The 14166-nt window shown below is 42.5% G+C and overlaps 1 non-coding gene across 1 annotated transcript; it reads left to right on the top strand.

Annotated features, from left to right (window-relative positions):
* Window positions 1-2496: 2496 nt before the first annotated feature.
* Window positions 2497-2603, top strand: LOC130991107 (small nucleolar RNA R71). Its single transcript, XR_009091069.1, has one exon. It is a non-coding gene; the product is annotated as a small nucleolar RNA R71 (small nucleolar RNA).
* Window positions 2604-14166: the final 11563 nt, after the last annotated feature.

The raw sequence follows: 14166 nt of genomic DNA, 5'->3' as shown, positions 1-14166 counted from the left end.
GGAGACAGGGCAGGGCGACCCGACGGCGGCGGGGCGAGCCGACGGTGGCCAGGAAAGGCTGGTGCGGCGGTCGGAGAAAGCTGGGGCGGCGACAAGGGTTCGAGAATTTGGTGGAAGCTAGATGTACAATTTTTTTTTGCAAATAGATTTGGTGATTTGGGGATTTTGGTGAAATTAATGTGAAGAAAAAGATGATTTGGTGAATAGGGGATTTTGGAACGAAAGCTTTGGAATTGGAGCGAAAGAGTGGCGGGAGTTATATTTCTATTTTTTAAAAGGAATAATTTAGTTTTTTTTTTTTTTTTAAAGTTCATAGATAACAGTAAGGAATAACGGTTGCAATTACCGTTATAAATTACGCTCATACATAACGATATTCTTAACGCTGAACAACCGTTGTTGAATACATGCTCATACATAACGATTGGGTTAACGGTTTCACTAGCACCGATATATAATATCATAATAGATAACACTATTACGTAACACTTAATTTGATACTGTTATAAATACATTTAGATAACAGTACATACATAACAGAGTTTCCTAAAATCGTTATGTATATTAAAAAGTGCGCTCATACATAACGGTTTTTAATCAAAACCGTTATGTATGAACCGTTATCCCTATTTTGATTTTTAGTAGTGTTTGTGAATATCCATGTAAGGCACAGGATCGATGGGATGTCTCTCTACGGCCTCCAGCTCTGCAATATAATGTAAGATCTCATCACACGCCTCGTCTAGATTGGAATAAGGGTATAATGACTGTGTGATGCACTCCTCCAAAGGATCCTCCACAGCTACAGGAAAATCCACTACAGACTCAATTGAATTGCAATCCTCGATTTGTGGCTCAGCTGGCTTCTTCATCGCCTCATAAATGGACAACGTTATCTTTTCATCATTGACGTGGAAAGTCAGATCCCCCTCTTGCACATCTATCAACGCACGGCCCGTAGCTAGAAAAGGACGTCCTAAGATCAATGGAGTATTCTTGTCCTCCGGCATGTCCAAGACTACGAAATCTGCAGGAAAAATAAACTGCTCCACCTGCACTAGAACATCCTCCACAACTCCCTTGGGATAAGTTAGGGAACGATCTGCCATCTGCAAAGCAATACAGGTAGGCTTGATTTCTCCAATCTCCAACCGGTTGAAAATAGAGAGAGGCATCAGATTGATGCTTGCCCCTAAGTCACAAAGAACGCGGGAGAAGTTCTGCCCTCCAATCACACAAGCGATAGTAAAGCTGCCAGGATCCTTCTGCTTCAATGGTAGCTTCCTTTGTAGCACTGCACTGCATTCCTCGGAAAGATTAATCGTCTCATATTTCCCCAACTTCCTCTTGTTGGAGACTGCATCCTTGAGGAACTTGGCATAACCTGGCATATCTCTCAAAGCATCAAGTAAAGGGATGTTGATATGAAGCTTTGAAAACATTTCCATGAACTTGGCTAACTTCTCATCCATCTTCGGCTTTGCCAGGCAATTCGGGAAAGGTGCTACAGGCTTGTACTCTGGCCTGGGAAACGTAGGAGTAGGAATAGGCTTCTTAACAGCAGAGGTATTCGACGATACCTTAGAAGTAGGTGGCGAATCGCACACAATCGTCTCCAGGTCATCATCCTCCATAATCTCTACATTTTTTTCCTTGCCATCCTTGTCGTCCTGCAGCTTTGGATGATCCCGCTACTCTGGATGATTCCGATACTGAGTCCCGCTTCTCAAATGAATTGCATTACACTGATTTTTAGGATTGACCTCAGTGTTGCTAGGGAATTTTCCTGGCGTGTGTTGCGCAGCTGCTTGGTTGGCAATCTTCCCAACTTGAGTCTCCAAAATCTGCACTTGCTTTGACAATGCTGAAAAATTATTCCCAATATTGCCCACTTGAGATTCCAAATTAGTCATCCTTGTATTAACAGTTGTCTTCATGCTAGACACTTCTGTTAACACCTGCTGCATCATATCCTCAATTGATCTCTTCTTTGGTTCATTTATAACTCCTCCGCTAGACACAGAAAATCCAGGTGGAGGCTGCAAAGCATTGTTGGGATTTGAATAGGAAAAATTTGGATGATTCCTATTATTTGGATGATACGGTGGATTTCCGCCCTGATGTCCCTCATAGTTTGGCCTATGGAATTGGTACTGCCGCTGGACAAAATTAGCATCTTCAAATTGTGCCACATCGGATAAAATCGGCTGCTGAGGGATTTTGGCTAGCAGTGCTTTTCTCTCCAACTCATACTGCTTTTGAAGAGCTTCGTATTTCTCCTTAAAATCATCTCTCTCCTCGTTTACAGCTGCAATTCTTCTCGTAGAATTTCTATCATTCGGCCATTGATAACTGTTGGAGGCCATCTCTTCTATCACACGATAAGCCTCCTTTGTATTTCTATGGAGAAGACATCCACCTGCAGTAGCATCCACCATACTTTTTGTCAGACCAGTTAAACCATTATAAAAGTGAATGATTTGTTGATCCTCTGTGAAACCATGTTGTGGGCAGTTCCTGAGCAGCTCACGAAATCTTTCCCAGGCATCATGAATGGTCTCATCTCCTAGCTGGGAAAAGTGAGAAATCTCTGCAATGATTTTCTGAGCTTTAGAAGCAGGAAAGTATTTTGCTAGGAAAGCTCTACACAAATCCTCCCATCCAGTAATAGCACCTCTGTCCAAATTTTTGAACCACTCCTTCGCTCTGTCCCTGAGAGAGAATCCAAACATCTTCATTCTGATGGCATCTGATGGCACTCCATTCTGCTTAATAGTGTCGCAGATATCTAAAAACTGAGTGATGCAAGCATGCGGGTTTTCAGAAGCCGTTCCACTAAACTGTTCAACTTGCACCATGTTTATCAATCCCGGTTTCAGCTCGAATGTGGTAGCCTGCACAGTTGGTCCCCATCTGCCTCCTTGAAATTGATCAACCCGAGGCTGATACATGTGATTCAATGGTGGCTCTGGTAGAGGAGCCCGGTTGCGCCTGTTCTCCTCTCTCTCTTCATCTAGCTGCCTCTGAAGGTTTGTCACGGCTCGCACAAGAGTTTCAAGGTCCATGTTATTTCTGTTGCTCTGCCATTGCTTGCTTCTTCTTTGCGCGGTTGTCTCTTTTGTACTGCTTTTCGATTTCCAAGTTCAAAGGTACAAGATGTTCCTTTCCTTTGGATCTCGTGATCATACACGCCTGAGACAACAAACAAAAATCAGAAACAGAAATTTAAAAAAAAAAAAAAAAAACTTATAACGCCAGAAATAATGTTTAAGTCTAGTCAGAAATATTAAAGTAAATTCTAAATAGTCCCCGGCAACGGCGCCAAAAAGTTGATCACTAAATTATTAGCAACAAAATACCGCAACTAACACGGTGCAATTGTAGCAAAAATTGTAACCGAGTATCGTATCCACAGGGACTGACACAACGAAATGACTTTAGCTATCCCCTAAACAGACTATAACAGTAGACAAGCAAACAAAAGTAGAGATTGATTGACTTAAACTAAAACGCAAATAGCAATAAAAAGAAGCACCTAGACGAATTCAAATATGAAAGACAACTGATCCTAGGGTAGTAAATTCATTAACTAAATCTATGCAATTAATCTATTAATCCTATGTACCAGTTTAATCCAGTTATGATGAGAGATCACTTAATTAATCAATTACTCTCTCTAGAGCAGCAACGATCGTAGATTAGTAAATTATCTATCTCCGTTAGGTCTCAAGAAAATCTACTAACTCCCAATAGCTCCTAAGAATAGCTCCCTATGATCCACCTATCTCCGCTAGGTCTCAAGGTTAAAATCATATCATACATTCCTGAATCCGCTAAGCAGTTATCTCCGCTAGGTCTCAAACCGAATAGCTAAACATGCAAACTATTGATCAGATAATTCACAAGAAATTAAGCACCAGGAATTATGAATCATAAACTGGAAGGCACAAAGGTATTAACAAATAAATCACATAAATTCAATCAACTATTTACAAACCCTAGAATCAGCTAAACGAAACTAGCCAGACATACTGAAATAAAACATAAACATGATTAAGAAGAAAGCAATTGTAAAAATTGAATTATATAAAACCGAATAAGAACGATTGTAGCAGCTTGAATCTTAAATCTTGATCCAAGCCTTGAAAACCGGAAAGCAATAATATTCTAAAGCTATAAAACTGAAATAACGAGTCTCTCCGGTATATCTAGATAGGTCAAAAGAGGACCTATTTATAGTTTTCAGATTTCCTTCGATCACCATGGAAGTTGCCATGCAAAGTAGAACTCTAAAGGAAATAGAATCATGTAAAATAAGGCAACTCTCCAGCTGGATGCACGCTCTGGAAAACACTCCTACTCTTGCCAAATTCGCAGCTCTCGCCAGAGGAACGGCTGTCGTCAGGGAAACGGCTATCGCCAGAGAGATGGCTGATTTCTCTGCTCTGTCTCATTTATCTGCTCTGACTCATTTCTCTGCTCTGACTCTCACTTGGCTGCTCAGACTATTGTCTCCTCTGGTGATGACTTCGCTACTATGGAGATTGATTTATCTGACTATTGAGCGCTGGGCTTTACTTCTCTGATGCTGGCGCTTCTCTGCTCTGGAGATGTCGATTCCTCTGCTCTGGAGACCAGAACACCTAGAAAACGCCAAATTCATCCAAAATTCTCCAAAATTACATTCTTCCATCTCGAAAGCCTAAATCTCCTACAAAGCATAAAATACACCATAAAACGCACCAATTTCCAGAAGATTATCTTAAAATACGCACATACTAACCCTTAAAAATAGAGCAATTTAAGCATAAATCATTTACCTCATGAGTTTTGGCATCCTGAAGTTCTTGTTGGTATTGCTAAGAATGTTGGTACTCCCTTACTTATTGATGGCATGTCTGCTAGGGCATCTGTTGGTTATTTCGCTAAAGTGTTAGTCGAGATGAATATGGCTCTAGATATTCCCGAGTTTATTGATGTGCAATGCGATGAAGATATTTTTGAAATTTAATTTAGATATGAGGATTTGCCTTTTTTTGCTGTCTTTGTTCTACGCTTGGCCATTCTACTGAGAATTGCAGGAAACTCAATTCGAAGATGGATCCTTCTGACAATGAGCCGACTTCTCCGACTCAGCTGGCCGATCAGGCTAATGGTAGGCGTGTTAGGAGGCGCAGGAATAGGTCTCGGCGCAGGCGTGCCAGGAGCCGTTCAGTTTGGCGGCCTCGATCTGTGGGGCCTTCAGATAGTAGAGTTGAGCCGCTTGATAAGCCGGTTGACCCGCTGGGGGTGACTGCGAAAGCTACCTCATCTTCTGGGGTTCTCTCTAAGGAGACTCCTCATACTCCGGTGGCTGTTTCCTCGGGCATTTCGATGTTCAATTCCTTTTAGGCCCTCGATGATGAGCATCATCAGAGACTCTACTCTGGTCCCTTTGGATAGCTCTTCGGTTAATGTGTGTCCCCTGAACATGAGTTTAGATCCTGAGCTGGTGGCTGCGGTTTCTTCTAGTTTGGTTTATTCTTCTCCTCAGAAAAACTCGATCCCTGTGCAGCAGCCGGCTTCTGGTACTTTTGCGTCCGGCTCTCAGCGCAGTTTGGGCCCACCTTCTCCTCATCCGAAGAAGGTCTTGGCTGCTCGGCCCCCTCTACCTTAGGGTCGTGGTGGGCGAGGTGGGCGGTCCTCGTCGGCCTTAGACTCTGGCAGGTTTACCTATGTATCTTTCAGGAGCTCTTCCCCGATAGGCGGAGTTTATATCGATCCTCCTGGGAAGAAAGGAGGGACCAAGCCTTTAGTTGCGGCACGACGTGGTTGTTCCCCTGAGCCAGTGGAATTCTTGGAGAAAGTTGCTGCGGCCCAGTCGGTTGGTGCCGTGATTCAGAATTTCACCATTGATTTCTCATCTTCTGGAGCCTTTCAGCGGATGTCTGATGTCTCTGCTAGAGCCCCTTCGCAGAGATGGGGGGATGATGAGGTTGATAATGTTGTTGATCATCTTCAAGAGGATGCCCTTCCTACGGTTTCTCAATGAATGTGCTGTGTTGGAATATCAGAGGCATCTCTTCCTCTATGCCTCTCATTTCCCAGTACTGCAGCACTTATAGACTGAGTTTCCTTGGTGTTCTCGAGCCTAAATCTTGGTTTTCTAGTATCCTGAGTTCTTATTGGCGTTCTTTGCATCTATCCCCGGTTCATCAGAATGTTCATAGCAGACGTCGTTCTAATATCTGGGTTTTTGCTGATCCCTCTTTGACTCCGGATGTGGTTTTCTCTTCTGCTCAGGTTGTGGTCATTAGATGCTCTATCATGGGGACTATTTGCACGTTGGCTTTCACTCATGCTTCATGCGATTACATTGAAAGTCGTCAGCTCTGGTTGGATGTGGATCCCTTCATTGTGGGTCCTTTTCTTATAATTGTTGATTTCAATTCTGTCTTGGGTGCTCATGAGCGTCGGGGTCGTAGGACTCCGGCTTCTAGACCTTGTGGTGAGTTTCGTGCTTTCATTGAGGATCACGATCTGATTCATCCTGATTCCTCCGGTCCTTTCTTCACTTGGACGGATCGACGAAGGTTTTCTTCTCCGATTGAGTCGGTGCTGGATAGAGCTCTTTTCTCTCAGGACTTCTCTGATATTTGGTTTTCTTCTTCTGCGCTGGTTCTCCCTAGGCTTGTTTCCGATCACTCTCCTATTATGTTGAGATGCCAGGATACGGCCTCTACCCCGGCTGGCCGACGGTTTCGGTTTCTGAATATGTGGTGCTCTCATGAGGGGTTTTTGGATCAGGTCCGTGTCTCTTGGTCTTCGCCGTTGGATTGTCTCTGTCTGATGGTCCGTGTTACGAAAAAATTGAAACGTCTTCGCCCGACCCTCAAGGCCTGGAACAGGGATACCTTTGGGAACTACAATATTGCCTTAGCTGAGCTGCAGCAGGATTTGAGCTCCCTTCAGGAGGGGATTGATGAGCAGGGTTACATGGATGATCTTTTTGATCAGGAGGTTAGTTTGCAGGCTCGCATTGGCACGATCCTCTTGCGTAAGTCTGAGCATCTGCGTCAGCATAGTCGGGTTTCTTGGCTTTCTGATGGTGATAGGAATACCCATTTTTTTCCATTCTATGGTTAAATGGCGTCGTTCCAACCAAATCATCAAGAAGCTTAGTATTGATGGCGTTATCTCGGAGGACCCGGCCACCATGGCGGCTCATGTGATTCACTTCTATGAGGATCTTTTTTCTGAACCGATTTCCGGTGTTGTGGACAGGTCCTGGATTTCTGGTTACATTCCCTCTTTTGTCTCCTTGGCCCAGTCTGAGTTGCTTTCTGCACTCCCCTCTGCTAATGGTATTCGCTCGGTGGTCTTCTCCATGGATGGGAATAGCGCTCCTGGTCTTGATGGGTTTAATGGAGCCTTCTTTCAACATTCTTGGGAGGTGGTGGAGGAGGATATGATTGCCGCTGTGAGACGTTTTTCTCTCACGGCTATTTTCCTCACAGTCTCAACTCCAATCTGCTCTGCCTTCTTCCCAAGAAGGCTGATGTTGTCCTTGTTTCAGATTACCGCCCTATTGTGCTTGGAAACTTCTTCTTCAAAGTCATCACCAAAATTCTGACCTCTCGGTTGAACGCGGTGGCGGCAGAGATTGTTTCGGCCAATCAGTTCGATTTTATTTTGGGCCGTTCTATTCAGGAGTGTATTCTAGTTGCTTCTGAAGGCGTCAACTGCATGGAACGCTCAATTCAAGGGAGGAATATGGCCCTCAAGGTTGATATCCGGAAGGCCTTTGATACCTTGAGTTGGGAGTTTGTGGATGTTGTTTTGGACAGTTTTGGGTTCCCTCCTCTTTTTCGTCAGTGGATCAGCATCATTTTTCAGTCGGCCCGGATTTCTGTCCTCTTTAATAGGGAGAAGCATGGGTTCTTTAGCTGCTCCCATGGGGTTCGACAGGGTGATCCTTTATCTCTGGTTTTGTTTGGTTTAGCTGAGGAGGTCTTGAGCCGCCTTATTTTGGATACTGCGGATAGGGGTCTCATCGCCTGTATGCGGATGTCCTGTTCACTGCTTTTCCCTTCCCATCTCCTGTATGCCGATGATGTTATTTTATTTTATAAAGCTGGCAGGCGCAGTTGCAGGATGATCGAGTCTATTCTTCAAATTTATGCTAACATCTCTGGTCAATTCTGCAATAAAGCCAAGTCCACGATTTATTTTGGCAAAGGGGTCCCCCTTCAGTTGCGTCGCCAGCTTCAGAGGGATTTGGGCTTCTCCTCTGGTTCTCTGCCTTTTGTCTATTTGGGGGTCCTTATTTTCGCTGGCAGAGCCTCTTCTGCTCGATTGGCTTGCATTCGGGATCGCATTATTGCTCACTATCCTAAATGACAGGGCATGCAGCTGTCTACGGCAGGCCGTATTTGTCTGGTCACCTCAGTTATTCAGAGCGCGGCTGTTTATAGCATGTTGATTTACAAGTGGCCGGCTAAGCTGCTGCATAATCTGGATCGTGCTTGTCAGTCCTTTATTTGGACGGGCAGCACCACATCCAAGCCAAGGTCTTCGGTGGCTTGGAATAGAGTCTGTGCTCCTAAGGCCCAGGGTGGGTTGAACGTTAAGTCTTTCTCTCACATCAGTCAGAGCTTCATGCTTAGGTTGGGGTGGTTGTTGATCACTTCGGATTCCTTGGGTTTTCAGTTGTTCCGGCAACGTTATTTGGACTCCTGTTTGCGGCTTCGTTCTCCTTGGTTTTCTTCTACGATTTGGTTGGGTTCGCGGGATTCTATTCGTTCTTTGGTCAACGACACGCATTGTTCTATTGACTCTGGTTCCTCTATTCTTTTTTGGATGGATAGCTGGCTTGGCTACCGGCTGGTTGACAGGATTGGGATCCTGGCCGCGGAACATCAACTTCTCATGCAGCCAATCTCAGACTATTATTTTGATGACACTTAGCACTTCACTCTGGACTTCTTGCAGGCTTTTTCAAACATTGTTGTTGACATTGTGTCTGTTCCTATCAGTGGTGGGGAGAATCGTCGGGCTTGGACTCATTCTCATTTTGGAGAGGTCTCCTCTGCGCTTGCCATGGATCATGTTCGTCCTAGTTACCCGGCTGTGGATTGGGGCAAGTGGATTTGGGCGCCGTTTATTCCGATGCGCCGGTCCATTGTGACTTGGCTCGTTATTCTGGGCTGACTCCCTACGGCCAGTTCTATGGTCGCTCTGGTTACATTGGTCCAGGTTGGTGTCCTCTTTGCAGGAATGCGGGCGAGGATTGAAGGAATATTAAACTGAATTAACGTTCCGCTTTGCCCGATGATCGTTTCTTGGATTATTATTAATTTATCATACAACGATTAATCCTAACATGCTCCTATGAATTTAACAGCTGCACGTTGGAGTTCAGAAATACCTGAAGAATTCAGAAGAATTCGCAGATTCGCATCTGAACAGACCAGTCAGCTTCAAGCCTTCGTTTGAAGCCTCAAACGTCCTCAAATCGTATTTCTCCCAGAAATACGACTTCTTCGTCTTTGAGAGAGCTTTCCGTGGCCGCCTGATTCGTCTGAATCGGAGTTCTGTGGAGGAAGTTATGGCTGTTTTACAGAGACTGCCAGAACTTGGTTTCCTGCGAAAATCTGACTCCAGCTCTGATCTTCTCGACTGTATCCCGCTCAGCTTTCACCGTTGGATGGACAGCGATCTATGAAAGTCCCAAGAGAAATAAGTCCCACACGTTTTTCTTCCCTGCGCCCCACAGCTCTCAAAACCCTAATATTTTATCAGTCTGTTTTCCTGAGAGCTGACAGCTGTATTTTAATAGAATTAAATACGTAGAAGGCGCCAGAAATAATGTAGGAGGCGTGTTCTCTCTATACTAGGGCTAGGAGTCTTTGGGCCAGTCCAGGGACCAGATACAAGGAATAAAGATGGGCCTCAAATAAATTAATTTATCTATGGTCAGCTCAGACCATAATTAATTTATAAATATCAGTTCATTCCACTAGAGAACCGATACTGACTTACCCCTTTATTGCCGGTGATGAGTCGGGGGCTTGTATTTAGACTTATTAAATCTCCGTATTTAAAATATCCGACATCCATTAATTAATTAGAGCTCTGACAGCTTAAATTAATTAATCTCTTTATAAATCCTTAAGCAGTACCACTCAAACTTTATTATTACGCCTGAACTTAATCAACCTGCAGGGTTTAGCGCAATAAACCTTATTGAGCTCCTTAAGGGGATGTCATTATCCTATACCGGATACGGGTACTAATACAGATAATCAAATATCATATATTAACCGCTATCACCCAAGATACAGAGTACTCGAGTTAGTATATAACTTTCACCCATAGTAAGTCAAAGTGATATACGAATTAACATATATATCTGAATACTTATTAGTATTAAGATCTTATAAGTCACCGAGATCTTGATTATTCACTTAAGTCAGATAGAAGAATACATCTCAACTGTGGTCCTATCAATACGTAATGACGTACCAGTATAGACAAGTAGCCAAGACAAACTACTTCCATCTATACTGCAGCCTAAACCAATAACTTGTCCTAGAGTTATTTCGGCTGTGATCATATTATATCTCTTAAGGTTATTCCAATTATATGGTCTTCTGTGATCTACAACACACCATATAATCTACTTATATAGAGATAAAGAACATACATATGCAATCATGAACACAATCAGATAGGAGATTAGATAGTGAACTTAGGAAACATTGTATACAAGCATAAAACGTTCTTGCTTTCAGTATACAAATCCAACAATCTCCCACTTATACTAAAGCAAACTTTTAGTATACAATGCGTCTATTTACCAATCACCTAACACTTCTCCCACTTATACTTAAAGTTTCCTAAGTGGGTGGCATCAATCTGGCATCAGTCGCATTCCCATCTTTCAATGACCATTTGCGATAAGCCTTTTGTGAAAAGATCAGTAGGTTTCTCCAATATGTGAGAATTTATTCTTTGAGCACATAACCTCGATTTACGAATAATCGTATAACTTGGTACTTACTCTCCATGTGTTTGACCCCTTGTGGTTCTAGGATTCCTTAGAGTTTGCAACTGCACTTGAGGTACCATGAAGGTGATGCTCTCACGCAAACTAGGAATCACTCTTAGACCCTGTAGGTAGTGGTCAAACCAAAAGGTTTTACCTCCCAAGGAAAACACATAGCTCGAGGTAATTATTCTTTGTTCCGGTCAGCCTGGAAATCCGAAACCGTATAATCCAAAAAGGGAACTAAACTGTCTAACTGGTAAACTACCCTTATTCTCTAGTCAAGGACTTGAGAATATAATTTTACCACAGTTCAGTCTTAACTAGAACTATACTGATATCTTACAATCATGCTAACTGCATAGCAAATATAAGATCTCGTATATAGCAATCCATACATGAAGCTATCTACTGCGGAAATGTAGAAAACTGCCTTCATTTCCTCAACCTCAATAGGCATCTTAAGACATAGTCTTTAGATCAAGGAACGCCATATCTAAAAGGTAGCAATCCTTTCTTGGCGGTATTCATACTAAAACGAGTATTCTCAGTATCTGTGTAAGACACTCGAGATAAGCCCAACATCCTTTTCTAGTGATCCCTTATTGCTTTGATCACAAAGATGTATACTGTACCTCCTTAGTCTTTCATCTGAGACTGTTCGGATAACCATTACTTTATGTCTTGACAATAGCTCCATATTGTCGCCAATTAGGAGGATATTATCTACATAAAATGCAAGATAAACCACATCACCGATGACACGAGAGCGATTGATACGAGATGCTTCTCTCCCTCCCTCACGTAACCTTCAGGTTGTTGCACATGGCTGTCCTTATCTTTTTCAAGGTAATATATATGACATCCATTTGCAAGATCTCGATGGTTTAAGTGAACTGCTATGGGTAAAATGATCCGAATGTTCTGAGCATGGCACTGGCGAAAATATCATCATAACCTATACCCTCACACTGGGCATAACCTTTCGCCACCAGTCTAGCTTTAAAAACTACGACCTTGCTCATTCGGACTTATCATTCTCTTGTATACTCACTTGCAACCTATGGCTTTACGACATTCTGGTAGCAAGATTTTCTTAGTATACAACCATATTCTTAATGGATTGCTCCATTGAGGCGTGCCAGGAATCTACATTCTCGTCTTCCACTAATTCCAAGCAGATATCTGGGTCGATTCTCTTATATTCACTACCAGAGACTGAATCCAAAGATTCTCCCAAGAATATAAATCGATCGGGTTGTCCCACAACCCTCCCACTACAATGGATCTGTGGTGGCACATGTGTGTCAACAGTGCGTGCAGTGTCTTGTGGTACAAAACTCTTGCACACTTGGCTTGGGTGATGGAATCGCCTGTCTAATGTTTTCAATTTCTTGAAGCACACTATCTGACTTGGATTAGTGATTACTCCCATAGTCCACTTCTAAGAATCGTGTGTCATTGCTAATAACCACCTTCTGATTCTTTAGGACTAATTGCAAAGATACATTACTCATCATCGAACATATTTTTCCAAGAGTGACCTATTTCTTCTCTCCACCACACCATCTTATATAGGGATTACACGGTGTAGTAAAACTGGGTTGGAATCCCAAACACTGACAATGAATCAGAAAAGATCATTCCTAACACATTATTGGCCCTTTATCCCCTTTGCCATGAATGACCCGGTCTCCATCTTTTCCTCTATACAGGATTCGCAGGTTCCAAATGGTACAACCTGGATTAAATCCAATGTACTATTTAGACACAAGCCTTTGGATCCTGTTAAGATAGATGTGACCTAATCTAGGGTATCAATATATGTGTAAGATCCTCATGAGAGATTAGCCTTAACTTTTCTCTTTCTTTTGTTCGATGATGTAAATGCAATATAAAGGTATTTTGTAGACAAGTTATAGTATGAAGAGAGATGTTCAAAATACCAGAATAGACAACTTTGTCATTTCTTATGATAGAAACACCACTATCAAAAATGACATAAGATCCATCTATTCAAAATTTTGGAACATGATAAGGAACTCTCAAAAACTAAACTATGTCTTTAGAACTTTAAAGACAAGTCTCCAATTGCAACAACTGCGACTCTAGTCACGTTGCCTATGAAGACAATCATCTCATCACTTTTCAGCTTCCTTGTCAGCCTAAAAGCCATGCAAGGTGCAACAATCATTATCAGTTTCTCTCGTTATCCACTACTCACAACTGAGTAGAAAACGAGCTGACATGTCTCAGTTACTATAGCAAGTGAAGTACCTTAACCCTTTGCCTTGAGTATTGAAAGAAGAAATCTCCAATACTCAATCTTATCACACCACTACTCCCACTATTTCCCTTGTCTTTCTTGCCCTTTGGACCCTTCTTCTTCCCGTCATTCGACGAAGAAGATGGCTCACCTTTGGCAATAACAAGTGCTTGCACATCTCTTTCCCACAACTTCCTTAGCCGTAACTAGAGTAACTCAAAAGAAGTATCTTTCTTGCTCATAACAGCATTGAGGCGGAAGTTCTTAATTAAAAGACTTGGGAAGAGAGTTCAGGATAATATCGACTTTTGCCTCACCGTCGATACTCCCACTGAGCAAGTCAAATCCGTCAAAATTTGCATGACATGCTCGTGCACTGAGCTATGCTCACTCATAAAAATAACGAGATTACTCTCATCAAAATTAAATGAGCAGCTCAGTCCAACTCTCCGAACACTTTCTTGAGATTCAGCGTGATGCTAATAGCATCGTCCATGCCCTGATGTTGGAGCTACAAGGTTTGTGACATTGTACTCATAATATAGCATATAGCCACATTATTCGTCTCATGCCACCTTTTATGTAATTCCTTTTTCTCATCAGTGGACTCATTGTTCGGACCATAAGAACGTGGAGTAGTAAGCAACACAAAAATTGTGTTAGTTTGTGATAAAGATAGAAATCCAAAAACTGCGTTTCCAATTTATATATGTGGACCGGTAAAAAAAAAACTTAGTGCAAGAATAAAGAAAACAGGAGACATAGACATATCTGAAAGTAACGAACATAAAGCACATAATTCGTAACAATAATATTGTAACCTTTTGATAAAACAATATTAATGAAACCTCCAACTGCCCAAAGAATCCTATGT

Source organism: Salvia miltiorrhiza, chromosome 6 (assembly GCF_028751815.1).
Source record: "Salvia miltiorrhiza cultivar Shanhuang (shh) chromosome 6, IMPLAD_Smil_shh, whole genome shotgun sequence".
Lineage (NCBI taxonomy): Eukaryota > Viridiplantae > Streptophyta > Magnoliopsida > Lamiales > Lamiaceae > Salvia > Salvia miltiorrhiza.
This window is presented reverse-complemented; position numbering and strand designations above follow the sequence as displayed.